At 34.5% G+C, this 27463-nt stretch overlaps 1 protein-coding gene and 1 long non-coding RNA gene across 6 annotated transcripts in view; one reads left to right on the top strand and one right to left on the bottom strand.

Annotated features, from left to right (window-relative positions):
- LOC143900672 (uncharacterized) overlaps positions 1-27463 on the top strand; it is a 44606-nt gene that overhangs the window by 4021 nt on the left and 13122 nt on the right. The gene's annotated exons all lie outside the window — the stretch shown is intronic.
- LOC143900675 (uncharacterized) lies at positions 238-1315 on the bottom strand. Its single transcript, XR_013257852.1, has 3 exons — positions 1035-1315; positions 503-625; positions 238-365 (listed from the first exon to the last, which is right to left on the bottom strand). It is a non-coding gene; the product is annotated as an uncharacterized LOC143900675 (long non-coding RNA).

Genomic DNA, 27463 nt, shown 5'->3' with positions numbered 1-27463 from the left:
GTAATGCCAATGTCAAGCAATTAATGTCTAGACTGAGAATTTGTGGATTATAATAAATAAGTGAAACACCGATATGATATCAATCAAATTAGGGAGAAACTTTATTTTAATGTATTATATATAAGCATCAAAATTACATCAATTTGGAAAAAGACCAAAACCCATGGTCGAAAGGTCTTGATGACTAATCTGTCCAAACAGCCAATGGTCGATTTGTTATGACAATGTCAAATAATTACACATCACATGCTCTTCTTTCCTTTCTCGATTGTTCACATGTTTGAGGATCCAAATCAACTGTTTCCTGACTTTGACATTCTGCGGTAAGATTCGTATTATAACTCGTTGAAATTGAAGTGCCTGGTCTGTATAGAAATATGGAGTAATTAAAAATGGAATTATTTAAAACATTAACGTCGTAAGTTATTCTTTTGCAAAAAAGGAAATATTTAAATATTAAGATATTATTATATTGTATGATATAAGCAAAACGAATAATTACTCATTAAGAGCGCCTGTCCTTTCTGTCGTTTCTTTAAATGATTGAACGGGCAAACCAAATAGTTCTCCACTTTGACGTTTCGCAGTAGGATCCATATAATCCGCTAAACTTGAAGTACTTGATCTGCATTGAAATACGGTGCAATTAGAAATAAAATTATTTTAAATATTAACGTTATAAATTATTCTTTTGCAGAAGAGTAAATATTTTAATAGTAAGTTGTCATTATATTGTATTATATAAACAAACGAAAAATTACTCATCACATATGCTCTTGTTTCTTTTCTCGATTGTTCACATGATTGTAGAGCCAAATCAATTATTGTTTCCTGACCTTGACGTTCTACATTGGGATTTATATCGTTACCGGGTGAACTTGGAGGTGCTCAGTTTGCACTGAAAAATGGTGCAATTAGAAATGGCATTATTTAAAATATTAACGTTGTAATTTACTTTCTTGCAAAAGAGTAAGAATTAATTTAAATATGAAGACATTATTATATTGTGTGATATAAGAAAATCGAATAATTACTCATTAAGTGCGCCTATTTTTTCTGTCGTTTCTTTAATAAATGACTGAACGACCAAACCAGATGTATCTTAAGCTTGACTACGTGCAGAAGGACCCACATTATCATCCGCTAAACTTGAAGTGCTTGGTCTGTATAGAAAAGTGGTGTAATTAAAAATAGAAAAAAGTGTGCAAGTGAAAACTTGTACATTGCTTTCTAATAGTTTTTAAGTGTGCAAGTAGAAACTTGTTTAAGTGAGCAAGTAGAAACTTGCACATTGCTTTTTTACAGTTTTAAAGTGTGCAAGTATAAACCTGCACATTGCTTCCTCGCGCTATAAGGAAGCTTGTTTTTTTATGCATAATTATTAGTAGATATTTATATTATTTATTAATTTGGCTTCTTCATAGAGGAAGCAATGTGCAGGTTTCTACTTGCACATTTAAACAAGTTTCTACTTGCACACTTAAAAACTATGAGAAAGCAATGTACAAATTTCCACTTGCACACTTAAAAACTATGAGGAAGCAATGTACAAGTTTCTACTTGCACATTTAAAAACTATAAGGAAGCAATATGCAAGTTTCTACTCGCACACTTTTTTTATGGATAGAGTATCATTACAGATAGATTGGTGTTGGATTTGGCAATGATCGGTGAAGGGGTTACAAATTTTTGCCTAAAAAGTGTACAAGTCATACATGTAATTTTATATAGAGTATTATTAAAATAAAGTTTTTTTGAATTTTGCGAGGGTCGGTGAAAGGATTATCGATTTTGCTTAAAAAATGTGTAAGTTATTTGTTGGATAGAATATTATTTAAGGAAGATATTGAATTTGGCGATGATCAGTAAAAAAGTTACCGATTTCTACTCAAAAATTTACATGTATAAGTTGTATATGTAATTTTATATACATAGAGTATCGTTAAAAGAAGGTTGGTATTGAATTTGGCGATAATCGGTAAAAAGGTTTTCTTTGGTTTCTTCTACCCCTATTTCATATAGGTATAATTCATTTAAATTTGGTTGATTAGACCCAACTATATACGCAATCAAAGGTTCATATACGAAATTCACGAAAACAAAGCTTCTTCTATGAGGAAGCAAAAGAAGTAAGAAACGCACCAGGTGTACATGCACATTTATGATCAAAATTGCATATAAATATTATATGGATGCCCCGATAAAAACTCTTATTCGTTCAATTTTCTTTAGCTACTAATTGTTTTATTATATTACAATTATTTTATAATCTTTGGTATTTTAATAATTTTTTGATTGTGTACTTACTCATCTCAACCCTGGATTTTTGTGGAATGTCTTCTTAAATGTTCTCGTAAATTTGTCATACTTGTTAAGAAAGACAATGTTTTGCCACAATGATTACATATTTTGCCTTATATCCCGGTAACTCTGAGTAATATTGTTTTAAGTCGTCAGGTAGCGAGAGAATGTCATTATCGAGAAATATTTATTCCATGTACATTAAATAAATGTCTTCTGAATATTGACACAAACTTGTTTCGATGAGGTATCTTAATTTCTTTTTTACTGGTTGTGCATTTTACTAGCAAAGGTTTCAATTCCTCGAAATAATTCCAAAACTTGCTGCGTTTTTTTTTTTGGGTCCATTATAACCGTCCTGTAATTCCTATTGTCTGATACTAAATGTGGTATAGCAATTGCATCAACAAGCATTTGTATAATTTCTGACAAAGATCATAAAAACATTTAATTTATTAGAATGTATGTTTACACGGATATTTAGTTAAAATTTGCATAATTATCAGATCGCGTACAGATCTTCAAACATATTTAAAAAAAAGTAAAAAACGCATCACACACACACATACACAGATGTACATACATGCACATTTATGATTAAAATTGCATATATAAATATTACATGGATGCTTTGATAAACTCTTATTCTTTTATTAAATACTTTTATATATGCACGTGATTCCAATTTTTTTTATATACACACAATTATAAATAAAATTATAAATAAAATTATAAATAAAATTAATATAAAATTATAAATAAAATTTAATGTTAAATTCTGATACAAATTATCGTTTAAAGTGGACTTAGACAAATTCTTAACGTATTGCGAGTATAAAGATTAAAATTTCCTACGATATTGTGAGAAATAACGAAGAAAGGAAAAAATAGGCTCATGAATAATGTGTGAAGGACGAATGTATATTTATGTATATATGTATTTATGCATATTTATGAGCCTCGTGAAGAAACGAAAAACGATATGAATGGACGAGGAATGAGTGAGGCGTGCCGCCGTTCTCGGGGAAATACGTGTTCTTGTAGGTATCCTTCGAATCTTCAGAGCCTTTTCCCAGACATTTGACACCGCTATAATCACGAGTCTCAAATTGCAGATTGCACTTGCATTTAATTAAAACATTTTGCTGTTAATCGCAAACTCGTCGGATTGTCGAATGCTGTAAAATAGCGTATCTTTAAATCGGAAAATCTCGATCGTTTTTGTTTTAAAGCGCTAATCATATGCCGCACCGACGTACTATTGTACAAGTAAAAGGAGATAACTCAGAAGTAAACGGACGTGGACCATTGTTTCCGCAACGTCTAACAAATGGTTAATTACCGTACCGCGGCTACAGGAATGCGTTATTGTTTGCAAGTACTGAAAAGGATGCAAACGAGACAGAAGGCCGATCCAGGATGCAGTGGATGAGAAGATATAGCTGGGGATGGAAACGGGAGAAGAGAACAAAGAGGAGGAATAAAGGGAAATAAGAGGGAAATGCTTCGGATATTTCAGAGGAAGCGAAAGAGATCGGAGGCGAAGCGAGGCTGGAGAAAGACGAAGAAGAGTAAGAGGAACTGCAGGAGAGAGGAATCTCTCTCTCTCTCTCTCTTTCTCATTCTTTTTCTCTCTCGATTCAGCCCCGTTTCCCGGCTCATTAGTTTCAAAATGGCGTCTAATCTGATTTACACGCGCGGCTTCTTCCCGCATGGTTCACGGAACACGACAGAGAAGATCTTCGATTATTTTCCGAGGCAGCGTAGGTGCCTGGTACCCTTACGCCGGAGACGGAGAAAGACATTGCTCGCTCTGCTGTGCGGCTAACAAAAGTCTGATCGAACAAATTATCGGGTCACTCGGCGAACTTCTCGCCTTCTATGGAGCGAATGTATACTTATATCGGAGATGTGCGCCGCACGAATCTCGGGCGCGAGGAGAAACATATTACCGGGATACACATATTAGGTTTTCACGCCCGGCTAAGTCGTCGCGCGAGGAAAATTAGGTTGGAAAAATGTATTTAGAGAAATGTATTCAGTCAAGCAAGCTGCTCAGCACGTATACGCATTCTGCGTAAAACAGTGCATGAACTTAAATTCGTGATGGTTACCACTTTGATATCTAATGTGATAAGTGCAGCGGTTTACTTTATATATATTTGTCAAATTAAGATATGCATATACAGAGTGTTTTTTAAACAGGCAATATTTTAGCAGTTGATTTTTTAAGGAATTTGGTTGCTGTCACATTGCGAGGCAGGTGGCGGGGCAGGGGAAAGACTATAGGTGTGTTTTCGACGCGTGAAATAAACGAGTTTTAGCAAATGAATGCGTGGAATGCATTTAATTAGCTGTTTCTTAATTAGCTGTTTTAAACCGTTGTTTGTATAATTGAAGCCCAAATATGTTATTATACACGTTGGAATGTGGCAATATGTTGTTTTATTTTTAGAATTTCTTGATAACTATGTAGACAAACAATTTCAGTCTTTATAAAAGTTCTCCCTAAATATGTAAAGAATTATTCGTACCTATTTTTATTAAATATTATTATTTTTAATATGCTTTTGAGAGTTACATTACAGGTGTCGTAACATTTTTGCTAAATCGCTCGTGCATAAGAGAGATAAGAGTATAACTTCAATAATTAATTACTCGACAACCGTGCAGACAATTGTCTTCAACTTTGGCGTAGACGAATATCCTCCGTAAATTTGAACTAATTCTTATCATATTGATTTGTGCAACGAACCTCCTTAAGTGATTTTATGAAGAAAAGTATATTTAAAAAAGTACGTAAAAAAAACACATGATTTCACAGATCTCGTTTTCAAAATATAAAATGTTGAAAATTCTATAAAATTATGGTTTTTTTCTTAATAGCACCTAAAGAAGAAGAAGTTTTTTTTTCAAACTCGCGCCAGTAAATAGAAAGGGTATTGCATAACTTCATTTTTTACCTATAATCGCTGTTTTTTAAAAAGCCAATATAGTATATATAGAAATGAGGTTTAAATATTTTATTGCTTTAAACATAAATAACATAAAAAAGATGATCAATTTAATTTAAAGATATACTTGTATCAAATTCGATCAATATTACTTTGAAAAAAGGTAGACATAAAAAATTAAGTTTTTTAAACCTTTTTTTACTTAAGAGCTATTAAGAAAAGAACGACAATTTTATAAAACTTTTAAAACTCTGTATTTTTAAAACGAGACATCTAAAACTGTATATGTTCATATAAAATTTTCTTCATAAAATAATCTCAGAAATTAACTCCTAAAATATTAGTATAGGACAGTATTTAAGAAACACTCTGTACATACATACTTCTGATATTTCCAATAATTGTCAAATTTATCTTGATAATTCTTGCGCGCGCGCGATTAATTATTAAAAAACCATATAAAAATTATATGGTTTTATTCATATGACATTTGTGATTTCGCATTGATCGTTAAAATTGATCTTTTCATCATTCGTTTGCACTATCGATAAATCTCTGCTAATAAATCATGAAACGTTCTGTACAGTTCTGAAGACCGTGAACCGTGGCCAGACAGTAGACACGTTCGCATCATTGTTCCCTCTTGAGATTTCTTCTCGTAGATAACTTTGCACGTTCGTAACTCTTCCCCATTTCGCCTTTCTTTTATTTTTATTTTCGCGAGCTTTACTTTCCCCGAGTAGCATCACACACACATATAACACACTCAGAACGAATAGAGAGCTTCTGCTAATTAAATCGTCACCAGAAGAACTTACCGCTCCGCGCACACCAGAATTGGATTTTCCGATCATTAAGCGGGCGGTCTCTTTATTTCTTATCCTCGCGTCAAATTTCTCGTATCGTTTGCACACCGAGCTATTACGCTACTCTCTTCTAAATTACACTAGAATAAATTAGTGCATGGAATATCAATAAATTCGAGCGGTCCATGATTTGTAATAACGATTGTTAATGAAGAATATATGTAACGTTCCGATGTCTGAAAAATATCTTTTGCAATATATCGTCATCGTACATAATATATGTTCGTTCAATAGTAGATATATCTTTTAATATTATTATATTTTATTTAAATTTATTAGGTTTCATGCACCAGTGTGACGATAAAGTTCCTAGACTAAAGCCATAAAAAACGCACACAAAAAATATTTATTAATATAATCATTCAATATAGTTCTCGTTCTCCTTTGGTACGTTTACATCGTACTCAACGTTTAAATTGCGCATACGAATGCCTGAAAAAATGTTTTTTTTTTTTATTTTATTCGAATCGCCTTTAGTTCTTTCGTCACAATCTGGATCGATGAAACATTTTCGAATCTCGTTCTCTTTTATCGCAATTTTTAATTTAGAAAATAAAAGGAAATCAGCCGACGCTAAATCAAGCGAATAGAATGGATGGGATAACACGCGGGGATCCCTCATCAAAAACTCGGAGACAATGATCGAAGAATGCACCGGTGCATTGCCGTGCAGAAGAAACCATCAGGACCCACTTCATGAAACTCAAGTGTAACGCGATGAACTCGAGCAATCAATCTCTTTATCATCTCTTTATAAAATTTACCGTTTACATCGATCCAATAGACTGTGACGAGAGTATATATTGAAGGAAATTCGACAAAAAGCGTTTTCTTGGACATTCGCTTCGTTGTATGAGCAATGAATAAATGTTGTATAAAAGAGAGCGGGGACAATATTGAATAATGGTATTAATAAGTATATTTTTTATCTTTTTTGTGTGTTTTTTAACGGTTTCAGTCCGAACTTAATTGTCCCGCTAATGATGTATAGTATGTTAATCTCACATAAAACTATATTTAATATTATTACATTTTATATCTATATATATATTAATCACTTAAAATGCTACTTCAAGATTCTCGTTTGAAAAAAAGAATATTCAACAAAAACTGGCTCGGCAGTGTGCCAGTTCGCTTCACCGCGAATCACGCGTCGCCAGCTATTGCAAATCTCACAAACGTTATTGATATAAACGCTGCAAACAAGATTATTAAACAAATTTCCCATGATGTAAACGAGACGATCATTGAAGCCTGTTCTCGATTATCGCATAACACACACTGACCCATGCGAGGAATATTAAATAATTGCAGTTGCAGGGAAAATTAACTGTGTGTCGCACGCGTTTCTCCATTTCGTGAGCTCCTCGTTTGATCTGATTGCCTGGTACGCATTACGCGAAACGATTGCGATATCTCAGCCGTCACTGTCGCCGAGATTTATGTATTTCTTCTCCCGATGCCGTGCGGAATTGCCGCAGAGAAATTGGCCCGGCGCGGCGGTGTCGCACGCATTACTATCGCGATAAAAGACAGATCTCTTCGCAAATTTCACCGCGATTTAACGCCCGCGCTTTCGCAGGGCTTTTCCGTCCCTTTTCCTCTGCGGCGCGCCGCTCCGGCGAGAATATCGTCGCACACTCCTCGAGCCCGTAACTACGTTTCCGTTTAATTAAATCAATCTCACCCGCCCCAAAAGCGATACAGAGAGATGGTCTCAAGAGAAAATATATAGGTTCCTAATATACAAATATACAGGTTTCTAAATGAGCTATATAAAAGCTTAAAAGACGCGTGAAATACGTTTAAAATGTTCGCACGATCAAGATGTTTTTTTTTTTAAACTCTTTATAACGTCCTGTATATAGAAGCACCTTTATCAATTATTCTCGAAATTAATTTTGAGTGGAAAATGTTCTGACAATGTTCTTGTTGCGATCGATATTCTGTGGAACCGCTCTTTTAAATACTTTTCCTGTTATTTAAAAGGAATTTATTGATAAACAAGATTTAACTTCGAGTTATTTTTTATTTATGGTTTATTAAACACATATATCGGTAATTTAGTATGTTGGCGTTTGTTATTCTTTTTATCTCTTATATTTTTATTTTTTTACCCATATGTCAGAAATGCATATAATAATGATATAAGTTTATTGTATAAAATAATTATTTTAGAGATATACCGTGTATATAGAGACAATCCAATAGACGGAAAATTCTTTCCTTTCTTTAACACCATCAAATTCGTTTGCGATCGCACTCTTTAACACAATATTCGCGACACGCGATTTCAGCGATATTATTATCTCCATTGTCAGAATTATTGTCCGCGCGCGCAGGGCGATGCGAGTTATGCCACGATAATAATGAGATCGCTTAAGAACGTGAGACGCTTCGACGGAATGCTGATTTGGGTGATTTCCATTGAATTAAACGCCGGAAAATCGGGAAAATGCGGGGGTCGTTTCTGACGAGATTATATCATCATGACGATGACAGGTAGCGACATGTTATTGAATTATGTCCTTCATATTTTTGATATCTCGTTTGTATTATTCATTGTCGAAGCCAGCTTCTATCTTCTGTGTACCCCTCTTTTATTAAATGTGAATTTATTTGACAGAATTCAAGCTAGATGATGTAATATTTTTGAATCTGTACGTCGAGAATGAAGAGATTGGTTTTTTTTTTTAATTAAGCGATGTCATAATAATAAGTTTGCTTTTGCAAACGTTGTATTATTGATAAAGTTGACAATTGAATAACTAAATAGGTATCTAATAAAACTAACAAATAAATAGATAGATATATCTCCACTGATTACAAATATCACTATAAAATGTAACATTAAATAAAATAGGGGCACATTACTTTTATTTTTATAATATAAATTATTTTACGATATAAAGTTTTATGATATAAATTGGATACTGTCTTAATTTTCTAATTATTATAAAACTTTGTGATATGTGGTGGCGATAAAGAATTTTATTTATTTGACGTTGAATCTGATTTAAGACCTTGATTAACGTGTGCTTTTTTAAAAGTATAAAAGTTACATTTTTTAATACGCAGACTACTTTCAGCCAAATATTTTTATACATAACTTTGACTGAAGAAATGTATAATTTTCAACAATTTTTATATTTCAGAAGAATGTTAGACATTGTGATTATAAAATCAAAATTTAAATCTGTTTGCCAAATTGTAAAATATAAACGTTTAAATAAGAAGAAATGTCCAAAAATACTATAACTTGAAATTTTCATTGAGTGTTACACAGACGTATATGCATAGTTCTCGTCTTACAATTAGAGATATAAATCTTTTATAGAGAATTTTTTTTTACATTAGAATGTGTTGCTTTGTCAAATGGGAGATATTTTGATATGTTGACTTTCTTCTATGACTTCTCTTAAAGCAATAATTTTGTTTTGGTAATTTTTTGAGAAAAGATCTTCTGTTTATTCACCGTACCGAAAGTCGTTTACCATTTTGAGTATGCGCCAGATCCTGCCCGTTTGCGGAACGGTGGTGCATCGTGAGACCTGAAAACCGCGATATGCACGCATATATACGCGATCCTGCCGCGCGTAATAATTCAGCGCGCCGTAATAACGAGTTGCTAACCGGCTAATGAATAACCAGTGGAAATTAAACAGCTCGCAAATCGAGTTTCCAGCCCGGGTGTTTGCGGCCCCTGATTGCTCGTACCGACGGCTCTCGGTCTAGATGAGGGTGGATGAAAAAATAGGTTGTTACATTGACATGTCGTCACGCGCGATCATCGCGGTGTGAGCGCCGTTCGAATTTGAGGGATAAATTTAGCTTCATTGTTTTTCTGGCGTTGTATAGAAGGTGATTAAATTACATCGTGTCCAAATCTGCAAATATTTAACTGAGATAGCAAGATATAATTTTATAAAAGTTGTTTCGCCAGTTTGTCTAGGATTCGAGATTGTAAATTGGTAGACAGCTGGAATAACGATGAAGCAATGTAAATGATAAATATAATAAAAATCTTTTTTTTTTTAATTTATCTTACGAGACAGAGCAGTCGAATTGATTAGTAAGAATTGTAATAAAAAAGTATTAGATATAAAAATATTAATTAATTTGTTTAGTAATTTTAGATTAAAAACTTTGTATGGTGATATTGATATATTACAATAAAAGTATGCAATAGGTCATAGAGAAAATTTTTCTGCATGACTACAACTACAAATACCTTTCTGTCGGATTTGAATGGCCAGTTTGACTTTATTTTAATTGATTACAAAAACAGTATTACCACTTTAAGTCAAGATATCCTTTTCGTGTAACACTATATATAAGAAAAAGTAGTAGTAGTGTAACAAGAAGTAAAAAAAAATATTTCTTTCTTGTTATACAAACTATGGGAATTGCAGAATTATATATATGCAAAAATTTTGTTACGCATATATATATATATATTGCTTTATCTACTAATATTATTAGCGCTTTATTCTCAGGGATATTTGGTAATGATGATACTTAAGTATAATTTATATAAGTAATAATGAAGAGAAGCACAAATTCGGTTACATGCATTAACGATAGATTAAATATATGTAGGTATAACATGAGGAAATATTTATGAATATTTTTGCATCGCATTTCTTAATCGATCTGACATTTAAAAACAAGATCACAAAAAATAGATATTATTACTTTACATTATAATATTTTATTTAGGCATTATTTACTTACAATTAGTCAGTATTACAGAAAATAGGTCTGTTATTATAAGAGATTGTTTTTATTTAAAAAAAAAGATATTTTAGGTATTTTATGTTGTAAAATCGTACTTTTTCAAGTATTTCATAAATAATGTATACAAGTTTACACTTCTCGATTTTATACAAAACTAAAAAAAAGTTTTTAATGCAAAACTTTATGCAAACCGACATCTGTAGAATTGTACATAAATAATATGTACAAAATTTTTAACATATTTTACAATAAATAATATTAATTGTTTCATGTTCGCGTATATATGACTAAAGAGATTACTGTTGAAATAAAATATATGAATAATATTATCCTGTTCTCTTTTTTATTATATTGTAATTAGAAGAAATGTATACTTAATTAAAGAATACAAAATGTGTAAGCGCAAGTTTTTCTGTAGAGTTTAGAAAGTAATAAATTTGTCAAATATACTTGTCAAATGTAATAAATTTTTCTCTTTATTTTATGTATGTATAGCTTTGGAAATATTATTAATAATGATTTTGCTCTAAATTATATACATTGCTGAAAAGTATCGCTCAATTATGCTTGCATGCAGTAGTTTTTTATTTACTTTTAAAATTACACCCAGTAAATATTTGTTTACTCTTTTTTATCGTACTGTATGGTTTATAAAGGTTTAAATTAAAAATAAAATTCCAACAAGAAAATGCGCAAGAACGAGATAAATCATTTAGTGTATTTTTTTGAACGCTGAATACGATTCCGTTTATCAAATTGCTCTATCACATCATAATTTTGAGAAAGAATTATGCCCAGTTTGTTATTGAAGTTGGGCCCTCGGTGAATATCATTGAGACATGGCTAATTAAGATTGTAGGAGAGAAAAAGAGATAAAAATATTCCATTGCCACAACGTTGTATAAATGAGTCCCCTGATATGAGTGTTAGAGCTGTCCAAATTTCGACTCAGTATCGGTGTATGTCAAAATAGGAGGTACTATTCTCTATTCCCAAGTGTATTGAAAGGGCAGTACCGTTAGTCTTGGTGAATGATAGTCTCGCGTGCATCCTCCGCTTGATCAAGTCATTCGCATTGGACAAGCCGGCAGGAAATTAATCGACTAGATAGAAACGTTTCTCTCTCAGCGCTAACAAGATGATGTTTGCCGTTTTCTTCACCTTCCTCGATGCTACTTCACCAATGTTTATTTCGCTCGCTCCTGATTTTTTATGTAATATGCCCACAGTTTTGTTTCACTCTAGGAAGTACGGAAATATTATAGATGTACGCGGGATAAAAGCTTTCAAGAATAATATTATTGTTAAAAATCCTTCGTAAATGCACAAAGATATGACATGATATCTATGTAACATTTTATAATAATTATTATAATTTCGAAACAATGTGTTATATTGTGCTGTATGGGACAGAACATGTCTTTTAAAATTGCATACGTCTCCAATATAATAATATAGAAATTACAATTATCGCACAACAATTTTTAATATGTAACATGTTAAGACATTTATTTTTCAGAAATTTACTAGTTGTAATGTAAGACAAGCGGATGGTTTGTAGAATTAGGTATAGAGATAGAGAGGAGAGATGGGAAAGAATATGGAATAATTACATGGATATAGATAAAGGGATGATTATAAAGAAAGTGTGGAAAGAAAGGGAAAAGGGGAGATGAAGAGGAGGAAGGAAGAAAAGGTTAATAGGTATAGGGAAGAGGAAGTAGAGGAAATATGTTGAGGAGATAGACAAGTCGGATAAAGTGTAACACAAGGATACAAGGATAGTGAGTGGCGTCCAGTCATAAATAGATGTAAGGTGTGAATGGATGTGAGTGAGGATAAGAATAAATAATGTAAACCACGTCCTTTCTTGGCTGTTAATGCTGAAGTAATGGATTCTATTCTATTCTACTGGTTGTAGTGTTATTATTTGAGGAAACATTCTTTAGCGTGTTAAATGACAGTAACTTCATCGCAGCGATATTATCGTAAGAATAATGTGCTCAAGCGAAGGAGAATCCGTTAATTCGATGCTCTAAATCATAATACGATTGAGACGAGGATCGTCTCTAAACCTCGTCAGATATAGAAGCTAATAGCCAAGCTAAATCCCACCCGTTTATTGACTTAGCAGCGGTAGGACATAATCGATAACATCTTCAATTGATTAATCCTATCTATTAGCACGTCGTAGTATTGGTCCGAGGTCCCCGGGTCGTACGAGGGTCCCGCAATCGAAATACAGGTACAACTTGATTCGCGAGCGTTGCATGCAAAGCGAATCTAACTTCGAGAAGAAGCTTGAATGATTAGGGCACAAGCGTTGCTTCCGGTTTCCAAACTGTTCGTGACCTTCCTCTTCGGTGTTGCTGTCGCTCGCGCGGTGATTAACGACGTGGCAAGAGCGGCTGCTACAGTTTATTGGAAGCGGCCCATCGATGATGTATATGCGCGACGAGCATGCGAAATCTCGCTCGCTTCGCGGACAGCTGGCAATAAAGCGAAACGTTATTAACGTCATCATCATCGGAAAGAATGTCACGAGCGGAAAATATCAATAAAATTATATCTGGCAGCGTCCCACATAGCAAACAAATCTCTATAGGATTATCTGATTTGATCCCATTTCGATCTAAATTAAAAAATTATCCGATTACTTAAGAAAATATCCCATATAACATTAGATATTTAAAAACAACTAGTCGATATTGTTGGGATCGAGTTTCGTTATGTAATTAAATCCTAGAGATATCCATTGTTATGTAGGGTAAAGCGGGGAGCACACACTTCTGCACAACGCATAATGCGTATAAGCATAAGAAAATTGATTGGTCTATTTCCTTATGCACATGTGTATGGACCAATCAATTTTCTTATGCTTACGCATTATGCGTTGTGCAGAAGTGTGTGCTCCCCGCTTAAACCCGGATAAGATGGTCATAGAGGAAAGATGGCCAATTTATGTTCTTTCAATCTAGCTCGCCATGAAACATCGAATGAACATGAGTTGGCCATCTTTCCTCTATGACCATCTTATCCGGGTTTACCCTATATCTTATAAGCGGACATAGGCATTCTCGGTACATCCTAAATTCAGTCAAATTTGTGCAACCTCGGTCCTTGCCACGCATGTCGAGGCGCGATCTTGAAAGAAACGGCTGCAAATGTCGTCATGTGCGCATATGTAATTGACACAGTCACCGAGATGGAATATCTTGTTGGAACACGAATGATCTCCAGGTCATGCTCTATCCACGCACGTGTCGATCGCGGGAAAACTCGTGCGGCTTGACAAATGGTCCCACCTGATCGTGACACTTTGTTAATTCCTTCGACGCCGACCCGTCGCTTTCCTTTCGCGACATCTTCGTGCGCCCCTCCGTCGGCCGCTCTCCCTCTTCTTCGCCCCCTGCGTGGATCGATCTCGCGTGGACGCGTTTCTCTCCAGCTCTCCTCGGCCGTGAAAACTACTCGAGAGTCGCTGCGATGGAAAGCATTTTTGCGGTTGCCCGCGCACGTCCGCCGCGTACGCCGCAGACTGCGAAATTTATCATTTTCCCGGAAAATGGCAAGTGCGCGCAGCGTTATCAACGGCGACACGTATGCAACGCTCCGGAGATCGATCATTCGCGTTAACCCATTCAGACGCTGGCGTTGCGAAATGGTGCCGGTTCGGAATTCGGAGGAAAGAACGAATTTTTCGAGCTCGAGCGTAACGTACACACACACACGGGGACGTAAATGCATAACCATCTGAAGTTGGACGCGTATTTCGAGGCACGTATTCGAAAAGCACAGATGGCTAGGCATTTATGCCTTCCGGCATTTGTGCAACGGGGACGGATGCGCGATGCGTCAACCTTAACCAGGTCGGCCAAGTTAATTTTTAAGCGTCCTTCGCGTTCTAAGCGTAATGCTTACAGGAGAGGCCCCAGGAGGACCATTATTCGCCGGTAAGATTCGTCATGTTACCAAGCAAGAAACTTTGTCGCGTTCGAACGATATATTTTAATAAGGGGACAACACAATTACCCGAAGCACCCCCGAGCCATTACAGCTTTACGATCTTTGTGCGCCGCGCGTACCCCCGACTGCGCGATTTGTATACGTTTTCTTGCGAAAACTGTAACCGGAGGTAGTGAATAAACCTTGCCAGGGAAACTATCTCGTTAGCCTCATTAGCCGTCGCTCCGTTTCATTAGCGAAGTGGCGGATGGGGCTGGGCCAATGTTGCTGAAGAAATTTATGACAGTCGCGTTTTGTCTTAGACACATATAACTTCCCTCCGTAGCACTTTCTCAATTTACTTTGCACGCCTTCCTACCGCATCCCCTCTCACAGCTTCTCTATCTAGCGCCAAGGGTATATCGGGCGCGAATTAAGGCTGACGGAAACTAAATTTCAATAAGCGTAAAGATATGTCTTTGAGAGCTCAAAAAGGCCTTCTCCGCGATGTCGTTTTTTAGTAATTGTCTTTTTGTTATTATCTGTACTGATGAAGAAATTTATCGCAGAAAAACCACTCGTTTGTGTGTCCTCTTCTTTGATAATCTTACTAATGTTAGTGATATCGGATGCTTTAATAGCATAAAAGTTAATCATTTAATTTTTGTTATAAATCATATTATATTAAAAAATTAGAGATTTTAAAAATAATTTCTTTAAAAAACAAAATGCTCCTAATCAGCAAAAAAATAACTAGTAGATATACATCATCACATATATGTATATACAATATACACAATTTAGTTATTTATTTTTTATAGTATTAATTTAAATATATAAAAAAGTAATTAAAATTAATTTGCATATTGAAGCAAGAAAGCTGTAAAACTAAATTTAAGCTACAAAAAATTTTAATAAAGCTTCGCTAAATTTTTGTTAAAATTAGATCCTTGATAGAATTATTAATATTTTTATTAAAATTTAGAAGAATATCCAAAGAATACAGTTCTGCGGAATTGAAAAATTTTAAGTCTAATATTATCAAGAATTTAATTGATTGCACTTGATGGTTTCTGACTTCATAACGTACAAACGTATTATTGATTTAGTCTACATAATTGTGTGCACACATGTAGGTATGTGTGTGTGTGTGTGTGTGCGCGCTACTACTTGGACAGTTTCTGATCAGCATACTTTGTGTATTTAACTTTTGAAAAGAATTCTTAAACTTTACCTTTATCGCTTGCGCTATTTGGAAGCGAGCGAACTTTCGTTTTATCAATAGTACGTACGGAAAAGCTTGCTCTACTTTGTTTATACACCTGCTGATTTAACCAATTAATTCTTGATTTTTGATTTTTGGACGTTTGTCCGTTACAAAATTCACGCCCGCAAAGTAAATGTTTGCCAATTTTAATGCTTTCACAAAAAGATCTTGCATACTGGTCAAAATTACACATTCATTGTAATAATAGTACAGTTTTTGCTTGTAAAAGTCATCGCGAAGTTCCGCGCGGAAGTTGTCTCGCGCGAGCTTGTAAAAGAGTATTTCTACCGTCGCATTTTTAAGTCATTCATTTATTTTTATTTCGTCTGGAAACGGAAACAGCGCGCAACAAGAACAATGCGATGTACAAAAGTCTTTTCTATTGTCGCATCATTTTCAGAAACTTTTAGTCAATTGGTAGTTCCTCTAATATTTCTTAAATACATGTTCTTTCTTATTTAATAAACACGTTAATTTAATCAGAGAAAAGAGAATAAGATATAGAGGGTACGAGATATCATTGTTTTGAGGAGGTAGAAAAATCATGTTATATATATTTTATGATTTATAGTCATTGTATTTAGTCATATACACAAAATATCTTTTGTTCAAAACTTTTATCAACATTTTTAACTTTTCCATATAAATCTTCAAAAGAGATTACATCTTTTGAATCTCTTATCCGATATCCTTTACGTAAGATCTTATATGAAAGGTCTAATAAAATGTCCACGTGTGCAATATTAGAAGAAGAATTAGTATTTTCACCGTATTTCTCGTCGAACCCTTTCCACGTTGAACCCGCCGCTTTTAGCCCGCGGCACGGCGAAACCTAATTTCGCAACGAAGCGTACTACAAGACTCATCGTGCCGCGAAGCGTTTCAGCCCGCGCCGCAAGCAATTCTATCGCCGCTAACCGAACGATCAATCTCGAGATCACCGGCGATGGAGAGGATCAATATGCGCGCGAGAGAGTGGTTGGGACTGTCGGGAGCCCTCCGCCCTCCGCGAGCTGTGCGTAAACATCTGCCGCTCCTCGCGAGGCGTCGGGAGACCGATGCCCGGCCCGTTTTACCCTTACAACACGCACTTATGGCGGGGCGAGCTAATTAACCCCGCGGCCTGAGCGGCGCGGTGGCGAATGCGAGCAAATCGAATGCGGCCAGCGCGGCGTGCTAGCGAGCTGGCGGCGGGTACGGGTCAGAGAGATTCGGAATTGGCATTTCCGCACACCCCAGTTAAATATGCAAATCGAGTTGCGCTTATATGTCTTGGCTCGCGGAAGTTCCAAGAGCTCTCCCGCGTACCGCTCGCACGATGGAGGGTGCAAACATTTTCCTCCTCCTCCTTCCCATACGCTGCTCCTGCCCCGGCGTCGCCGCGCTGCGGACCGGAAGTGTGCACGGACGCGCGCAAGATCCTCACGATGTTTGCGCAATTAAAATCAATTCCTAAAACCGGGTGCAAGTTCGGGTCGGTTGTTTGCTCGCTAAATCTTCATTCTGAGACGCCCTAGTGTTTCTTCCTCGTCGGAGGTATTATGGATTCTGTGCGGTAATCAAAGCAAACAATCTTCCTTTCTCCCTCTCGCTTTCTCAATATATTTGAGTCTAAAGATCCACTTTAGACGATCATTAATTTGCGTCAGACCTTCGGGATAGAAATCTATAATTTCATGCTGTATCATATAAAAGACACACACACACAATATTTGTGCATTCTAATTTTTCAAACATTTTTTATGTGATACAGCATGAAATTTTAGATTTAAAATTTATAGATATAAACTTTATAAAGTTATAAACATAGATTTTTATTCTAAAATTTGATACAAATTTCAAGCCGTTTAAAGTTGTTTTTACAAGTTTATTGTGCCCAACACGCGATTTTTTATTAGTATTTTTATTAGTATTTTTTATATACTATAGTTAGATACGATGAATAGTTTCAGTCAATATCGCAGAAAAACAACGATCGCGAAAAACTTTTTAATTTTATAATTTTGTTGTTTTCTTCTATTTTAAATTCCTTTACATTTTTCTTTTATTTTACTAATTGCATTTGCTCTTATCATCAATTAGATTATAATAATGTATTACGATTTAAAAACATGTCTATATCTTTAACGTTGTGTTTACTGCGAATCGGAATACTCATATTTTCATTAGACTGACTCTGTGCAAAATACATACGACAGAGATAACTCGTTCACTTTTATTACTAACTGCGAGCAAATGAGATTATACGTTTGTTTTGTATAATTGGCATGCGCTCGGTTATTGATAGAAAATAAATAGGAACAATCGCTTGACTTAATTGGAGCGCTACGAAAATTTTGGCACTATTTAATTTCACCTAAAATAGTATAGCACACGTTTAAAAAATGAAAGTACACGTTTTTTTCGTTATATTATGCTAAAACGTGAAATGGCGCGCGCAATCTCTTTCAAATAAAACGTTGATGTTTTTCAAATAAAGTTATCTAGATTTTCTCAATATAAAAAATATGTATTAAAATTATATTCCGTTCAAAAAAAAAAATTTTATATTTTAAAATATTTTAAATATTTTAATAGCTATAATTTTATGTGAAATATTTTATATCTTATATTTTTATTTCTGTTTACCCAATTATTTCATTAAAAATTTCTAACCGTTTTTTACAATTAACAGCGTCTTCCATTGAATAATTAGTTATTGTTTACTATATCCGATCTCACTGCATGATTGCCACAATAATTAATTAGCACATTCTCATTTTAAAAAGAAACTTGTTCTCGGTTTATTACGAAGTGCTAAATAAGTAGTCAGTGGAGTTCGTGCAATCCTTGAAGTTCTCAATTTGTTCGTTATCAGTATACAGTTGTATATATCTTCAGAAAGCAAAGATAACGATGTAAATGCAAAAAAAAAAAAACAATTTGAAATAAACAGATCATTTAATTTTAATTAAAAGAAAAGAAAATAAGTTTACATTCTAATACAATCTCTAAATGTGAGGCATCTATTGTAATGTAAATATATTGATAATTTTCAGCATAGAAGGAAATATATCAAATAAATTACATCAAAGTACATTCTAAATTATGATCATTGTCTAAATAATAATTATAAATATTGGTTATGTATCTTATTAGCGGCGTGTAATATTACTTTGACCAAACTTTCATTAATTTAATCAGCTATTAATTCAATCGGCAGAAACAAAAGAAAAATTTCTACCTACGTAATTCGTTGTTCCTGATATAGTTCTTTTTCCATACATTAAGTAACAAAAAATTACTAATTCCATCCGATGTTAAAAAATAGTACATATACTGATAAGTTGATCACCGATTAAGTTAATCGGAGTTTAATTCATCAAAATCATCCTTAACATATAAGTACGTCTATCTACTTATATACCACATTTCAACTTCATATAAATAGACACACTATTGCCGGTCGTTCTTCTCGTCTGCGAAAGTGCAGGAGCGCGCAAAAACGTAAAAGTTTTTCAAATTGAGAAACTTTGTTTTGTTTTCCATTCGAGCCCGCGTCGCCATGCGTTGTCCAATCGCGAATCCCATGATATAGGAACTGGTCCCGGGACATTTCTGTGAACCCTCTCCCCTTTCCCTCATCGTTCTTCTTTCTGTCTTTTTCAACTATCCAGTTTTTCTCTCGCGCGCGTACTTGCGCCAGTCCAGTTTCCTCTTCCTCTTCGCGTTCTACGTCTTCTCTTGCTCTTCCTTCCTTCCGACGGTCAAGAATCTTTACACGTTCTTGGCCGGTCCGAACGACCAAGTCCAGCGGGGAGTCCGCCGAGCGGTTTGCTCTCTTTTTTGGACGAGAGCCGCCGCGTTCCTCCGTTTCTCCGTTTCACCGTCTGTCCCACCACCACCCACGTCCTGCCGCCCTCTCCGCCTCGCCATTTCCTTCGCAGGACCTTCACCGGCGTCTTTCCTTTAAGTAGCAGGAAGAAGTTCTTTTATAACTTTCGGATTGTGCTATTCCGTCCATCTCGGTTCTTCCAGCCACGTGCGCAGGTCGTTCTCCCCGAGTCGTTTTCGCCCCTCCATCATCAGCCGCCTTCCCTATATACGGCCACCCACGTCCGTCTGTGTTTTTTACTTTCTCGTTTTCACCTCGTTCAACCCTTCTTATATGCTACTTCGCGTTTCCTCACTCTCTTTGTCTTTCTCTTATCTCTATCCGTTCCGACAGCGTTTCTGGTTTTTTTTTTTTTTTTTACAAATTGTACCAAGAACAGAGACTGGCGCAGTTTTAATTAAATAACGCGTTTGTGTAGCAACGTGTTCGAAATGCCGGTGATTCGTCTTCCTATATTCTCTGTATGCGTTGATTTTCTCTGCATTGCAACGGTAACTCTCTTTTTTACCAATGTGTTATTGTCCTAAGTGAACTACAGACTGACTGCGCCTTCGGTGAGTTGCGTGTAGTACGTCACACCGTAAATAGAAGAAGACGAATTGAATCTGTCAGAAGAGTTGACACCCTCTTGAGAAGAAATATTTACGTTAAATTTTAAAAATATTCGATTCTATAAGAAATGAAACACTCATCAGCTTCTACAAGAAGTATGTATATAAATTCATCATAAACGTCCTGTTAAATTTAATGTAAATGCATTTTCTGCACCATAATATCTCCTACAGAAAAATACAATCTGTTTTGGTGTTTAAGTTATATATAATAAAGTAATTATAACAATTATATTGAATGAAGTTATATTTAATTATATCAAAGTACACTCTATTGTCTAAATAATAATAATTATAAATATATATGGCATCTCTTATATGCGGCGTGTAGTGTTACAGAATTCGATTGCATTGATCCATAACATGTAAAAAAAAGGTACCGTTAATAAACAACCCGAAAGCCGCGCTTTTCATCTCGCTGAAGCCCGAATCAGAAATCCGTTCCGATTCGCACACTCTCTTGCGGCCCTCTCGAAGAAATTTTCTTCTGTTTACTCGGCCGTCTGATTGGACTCACTACTCCGCACGTAATTACACTTCATCATGTTTTCCTCCCTTTTTCCACCTTTTTCTTCCATTCGTTTTCCACAGACACGCGTTCGCACCTGTTCTTATATAATTCCCACTTTTACATGGATTATATTATCGATAATTTCCTCTTGCAATTGTCACACTGTTATAATACAATCATTGACGACATGATTCCGATCCTGGTAATGAGAAAAAAAATGTCATCCCCGAATAGACTGTATTAATATTTAAACGCGAAATATATAAAATATTGGATATATAATACTAAAAATATAAATAAACACATTTTAAATAGATTAAAAAATTTATAAATTAATAATACGCTACAATTAATAACTTACTTACTTTTATCAGACTGCTTCAGCTATGAAGAAGCAACGCAACTGAAGTAACTTGCGATCATTAAATTATGTACTTAATGTCCGGTATTATCGGAAAATACTGGTATTGGTGGAAGTTTTAGAGCTGCGCTATTTTAAGTTTTTACGAAACCTATCGTAATATTGCGTGCGTCTTAGGTATACTATTCGGCTGTATGAACTTTCGTTGTGAATTGAAACGATGAAAAATATCAGCAACGAACTCTGCCGCTCGTGAACTTTTTGCAATACTCTTCTTGCCCATATGGACAGTCATGCTAACGAGATAACTTTTGAGAAAGCAGCATTTAATCTCTTAATTGCGAAAGTTATAAATACTACGAGTCATACGTCTTTTACTTTTGCATTGTCTCAAGTAATGTTTGCCAATTTGTTAGAAATCTCCGTCAAATTTTCAAATGTATGCGAGCTGTATACATATAACTATTATTATCGAATTTAAAAAATACATATAATGAATTCTGTAATATTTGCTGATATAATATAATTATCGTTGTGAAATTAATTTATATATATTTTACTATTAAGCTTATTCAAGCTGATAATTAAACATTTTCATAACAAATAAAAGGTAATTGCATATATATTACAAAAAATATAATTTGAAATTATACCGTTTATAACACGATAATTTATGAAGTGTTTATTATGAAAAGTATGTCGGCTCATTTATTACGTGCATTAGAAAAGACATTGTCCTTATATAACTCTGCAATTTTCCACAAACACTGTATGGTTTATTTATACGCAAACGGAAAATCAATGCTTGGCGGATGATAAATGGTATGTCCTTACTCTCTCTACGGCCGCAATTTCGAAATAATAGTCATCAATGCTATATATTTTTCAAGATTGAACTATATTTCACTCATTTCTCTTGTGCTCGAATGCTAATCAATCGCATTGAAAATAAAGTCACGCATGATGGATGTCTGCGGAAACTTTCTCAGAAAAATGTCGTTCGGAATTAACTTTAGAGATTCTTTTTTTTTATTCTTGTCATTGATAAGATTATATGATCTCGGAGAGGAGAAAAATTACGATTATTGATCCAGACTTACTTAATCGAGATTGTTGCTGCAATGGTGTCACTTTATCTTTTTGTGATTTTTGATTAACGAAAATAATAAAAGAGTAAAATAACAGATTCTCGCCAACCCTCTTCTAGCCCAATGGAGTCATGCATTCCGCGCGCTTCATTCCGGCCGACTTCATTCGCGTAAATCGCGGAATTTATTTGGTGACGGCTATTTGCACTATTGCCATTAAACCTCGAAGTGTCTCACAAAATTATTATGTTCCTTGGACAATCCCGAATCGACTGACCTCTCGCGAACGTCGATGTCGTGTCCAAGATCCGCGGTCTTAAAGACGACTCGGGCCGCACATATTCTGAGGATCGAGGTGAGTTTACGGCGACCGTAAAAGCGAGCGATTTACACAAGTAGTAAACGCGACCGGGAGCATCCTGAGAAGCTCTCTACTCGGACGTGAGGACCTACGGAGATCCTACCGGGTGATATGCGCTCATACTTTGTGTCTGCGACTACAACGATGTGCGCTCTTTCGATAGAGAAGGTACTTTTCGTGCCCAAATATCGCGATAGAGCGAGTATTACTGCTCTGGAATTCTCTCGCCGGGGAAGGAGTATCCGAAGTTCTCCATCTTCAAGATTTCAATTGCCGTAATAAGTTTACCACGACGATCGTCCCGCGCAACGTGATTGCACTGGACAATCGTAGTTTGCAAGAAGTTGTTTGAAAGCTTAACTGTTTAAAATTCTAAAATACGAGCTCAACGTTTTGAAGATTGTTTTACGTGTCTCTACAAAAAATAGAAGGTGATTACTTGTAGAAAAAAAAACAAGAAAAAAAAAGAGAATAGAAAGTAGAACATTTAAAGAAGAGTATAAACATTTCCAAAGGACTTGTAGATGAAAGTGGGTGTAAGATGAAACATCCAAAAATTTATTGAAGAAAGATTGATAAACTTATCTTTTTAAATTGATCTATGAAATTTTGTGAAGACTTAAAGCCAAGACTGATATACGTATTTATAATAGTTTATTCTTAGTTGCTCATTTACAATATTCCCTTGAAAGCATCTCCACATATTAAACAGCAGCATTACTGTTAGATCCTCCTGTATTCGCAAAAAAAAAATATTAATTTTAAATATTGACACAATTGATAACTAGTATTATATTATTATATTAAAATTTTTATTTTTTGTAATTTAATAATTAATTTTGCATGCAAATTAATATTATGTTAAATGTCTTGCAAAATTTTTTTATACATATAATATGTATATATATTAAATGTACTAATTTTAGCAATTTAATAATAGCGGAATTGTATATTATTTATTAAAGACATAAATATATATTAATACATCTATAAATTAAATATGTATATCTGTTAATCAAACTTATTTGATGCACAATTAAATAAAGAAATGATTATTTGTGCCACAAAGATATAATATAAAAAAATTTAATAAAAAGGAGAACATGTTTATAGAAAGTATTTATCAGAATTATAAACAAATTGTTAAACCAATTGTACCTTTCTTTCAAGTCAGATTATTTCCAAGTAGCATAATTCCTTCGAAGGATGTGAGTGATATGTTTCAGAGACCGCTATCATAACAAAAGTTGATATTAATAAAACAGTAACGTTGAAAAACGTGCCGATACGGTTATTCTCCAGGTTTCTCTAGAACGTACTGCTGGAGCAGAAATCAAATCCAGAATTTAAAAGAATGTAATGTTACTGCAGAAGCAGAATCACTTAAGGCCATTCTACAATAGCGTAAACGTAGTTGTAAGTGGTTGTAGGCGTAGTTGTAAAGTAGTACTACCGTTTGTAAAGCGTGTTGTGGAAGATGGTTAAATTTCATCTTTCACGACTACGAAGATGTAAGATCTAACCAATCAGAGTGCTGTTATTCACATGACCACGGCGACCACGCCGCTATCATTCTTTTTGTCGAAATAGAAATATAAACGTGGAAATATTTTGTACAACACTTACGATTATATACTACTGCTCCTACAAGCCTACACACTTTTACGCTATTGCAGAATAGTCTTTAGAGTGTGTAATGCCTCTCGCGCAAAGATCTTCTTTTATATCTCTTGTAGTGTTCATTTGCTTATTAAAATTGCAGGCTCAAAATAGGAAAGTCATAAAATGTAACTGTATTATAAATTCAATTATTATTATTTATTTTTGTTGTTTTTATATTTATCATATTTATTATATTCTCTTCCATAAAATCTTATTAAAATATATTCAGCTAATTAAGCTTTAGTTTAATTGATCATATATACATATATTCTGTCATTTAATATCAAAACCATTTCCCACCATTTCTCGCTAGTAAAACGACATATTCTGTCACATGTTTTCGTTACCGTTTTCATTTGACTGCGCACGCCAGCGCGTTTCTTGGGAGATATACTGCATCGTTCTTCAGTGATCACGACGATGTTACGAGGTGGGAGGCTTTGTTCTCTCATGCGTAACAGAACAGGTGCTTTTGACTTTGGTTATCATGGCAACAAGTAGCGTCAGGTAATTCCATTCTCTCTCATTAACGAGAGAGAGAGAGAGAGAGAGAGAGAGAGAGAGAGAGAATGGAATTCCCTCTACGCGCGGATACGCAGATCTCGGCCAAAGCTTCGTCTGCAGCTTAGAAAGACGGTAAAAGTCTTATGTTCTCGACAGCACAGAAAACGTGTCTTTGAGTATCTTATTATTTTCTGGTTTACGGTGGTTTTATTTGGTCATTATGATTCATACAGACTGACAATACAAGAATATTCACGATTCATACAGAAACTTTTAATTTGTAGTGCAAAATGTATTTGAAATAATACATAAAATTTAGACTGGGAAAAATTAAATTAAAATGATAAATAACTGTTCTTCGTGTATTTCATATTATTTTCTGTACATTTCGTTGTTTTGAGTGAGCGGCATTGAACAGACGAATTTAGATGATATTTCTAGAGAAAATATAACAAGGTAGAGGAGTAGAGAGGGAGGAGTAGGAAAGCGAGCATTATTCCGCAGCAAATTCGCTGAGAGAGCTCTGCGAGCAAATAATTAGGTACGAGCGGCTAATTACTAACGAGCGATACGCGCTCGTTATTACAATCGTATAGTGCGATACAAATTTGTTTGATTAATACGGGTCTTGCATAACTGTATGGGGAATGCAAGATTATATTCGGGGGCAGCGGAATTGATTGGAGAAACAAAATGATCGCGGTGATGATGTGTAATTCCATACAATACCGCCGACTACCATTAACGATATTGCGTATGCGACAGCCCGACGCGAACTGATAGAATCTCGTTAAAATTGCATTAAATGAGTGAACGCGCAGTCCAACGGAGTACAAATATGTATGTAATTATTTCGGTTTACACAAGATAATAATTCACAACGCAATTAGTTTTACGTGTCCATTCCATTACGGTGTGTTTTGTTATGAGGAGAGAATCGTAGGTCCTAAGAAAATTATAATAATGGTAAAATAAATACAAATAAATGTAAGATTTAATATATGTAATCAATAATAATTTATGTATGTTTAATATATGTAATAAATATTGTGTGTGTATTTAACTTTTAGTTTTTTTATATTATTATAAATATCTTTATTAAAACGTCCTCAGATATAAAAATTATTAATAATTATTTTTTAAAATAAAATGTTTCGCACAAGGTTCAATATATTTCTATATAAAATTTCTAAGATAAGTATTATTTCTATAATATATAAAATAAAATTGTATACAGTAATACTTAAAGTTAAATAAAATTAGATACAAGATACAATAATATTTTTTTAAAGTAAAGAAACCAGAGAGTGTGTGTGTGATATTAGTGAATAGCGTTAGCTTCAATATCTAAAATATATCTTCTAATTGGAAGTTTGCAAGTCGGTGACCGTAAAGAGTAGCGAGGAGACGGTCAAAGGATTAATATCGGCCTTAATTTTGGCTTTGCCAACACAGGATATCAGGTTCTGCAAACATAGCTGCGTTAAGATCTGTCGTACATATAGCCTCTCGATAGTCTCGCACCGCGTCGCCGCTGGGTCGAGGAAGACCGGCGGAAGGGTGTTCGGGGATGATCGGGGGTGGTTCTGCCGCATAAAGGGTCGTGGATATTCGACGCCCCGGCAGTAAGCGCCGCGACGTCCGTCGGGGACGCGACATACAGCGTTCGCACGCGAAAACTCGTGTCACGTGGCTACGAAACGGCACGTAATACCTCTTGACAGTATTTCGCACAGAAATCGGAGGACAATCGAAGATCTTTTTTTATATACCTTTTATGCGAAAAACTGAATCGTGACTGAGGCGAACGCGATTTTATAGTTGAACAGATACTGATTTTGTCAAATTAAAAAGGGAATTTTTTTCTTTTGCTGTTATTCTTATTTTTTATTTGTTTAATTTACCCAAGCTATACTGATTAAATATCTATCTAATAATTAAAAATCAATATGTGATTTAAATAGATTTATTGTATAATAATCGTGTACGAGAAATTGGCGAATTAATAAAGTGCACTCACTATAATTATTATGTGCTGGTTGACATGGATATCTGACTGTATCTGTGACAATTTAAATAGGTATTTGTCAGTGACAGTTGCTGACAATAAATTGCTATAAATGTCAGAACAAGGTATGTTAATAATAGCAAGTTCATATAAATTTTTTCTTTAAAAAATTTGATAATTATTTATCAAAGAAATAAATTATACAAATAATTATTATTTAAAAATTCCTACTTTGTCATTTATTTATTAAAATATTGTTATATTTTTAGTTTGGTATATTTATACAAGAAAGAATCGTAGAATGAGATTTATAATATGAGAAATATTTTAAATAAAATTATTGAAATAATTTTTTATTGAAAAATATTTATTTTTTGTTACTTACAGTAATTTTGAAGTCATTTGCTGCAAGC

This window comes from Temnothorax americanus, unplaced genomic scaffold, assembly GCF_048541705.1.
Source record: "Temnothorax americanus isolate GAGA-0224 unplaced genomic scaffold, ASM4854170v1 Scaffold3, whole genome shotgun sequence".
Lineage (NCBI taxonomy): Eukaryota > Metazoa > Arthropoda > Insecta > Hymenoptera > Formicidae > Temnothorax > Temnothorax americanus.
Note: the sequence above shows the minus strand (reverse complement) of the source record. Positions and strands in the feature narration are given on the sequence as shown.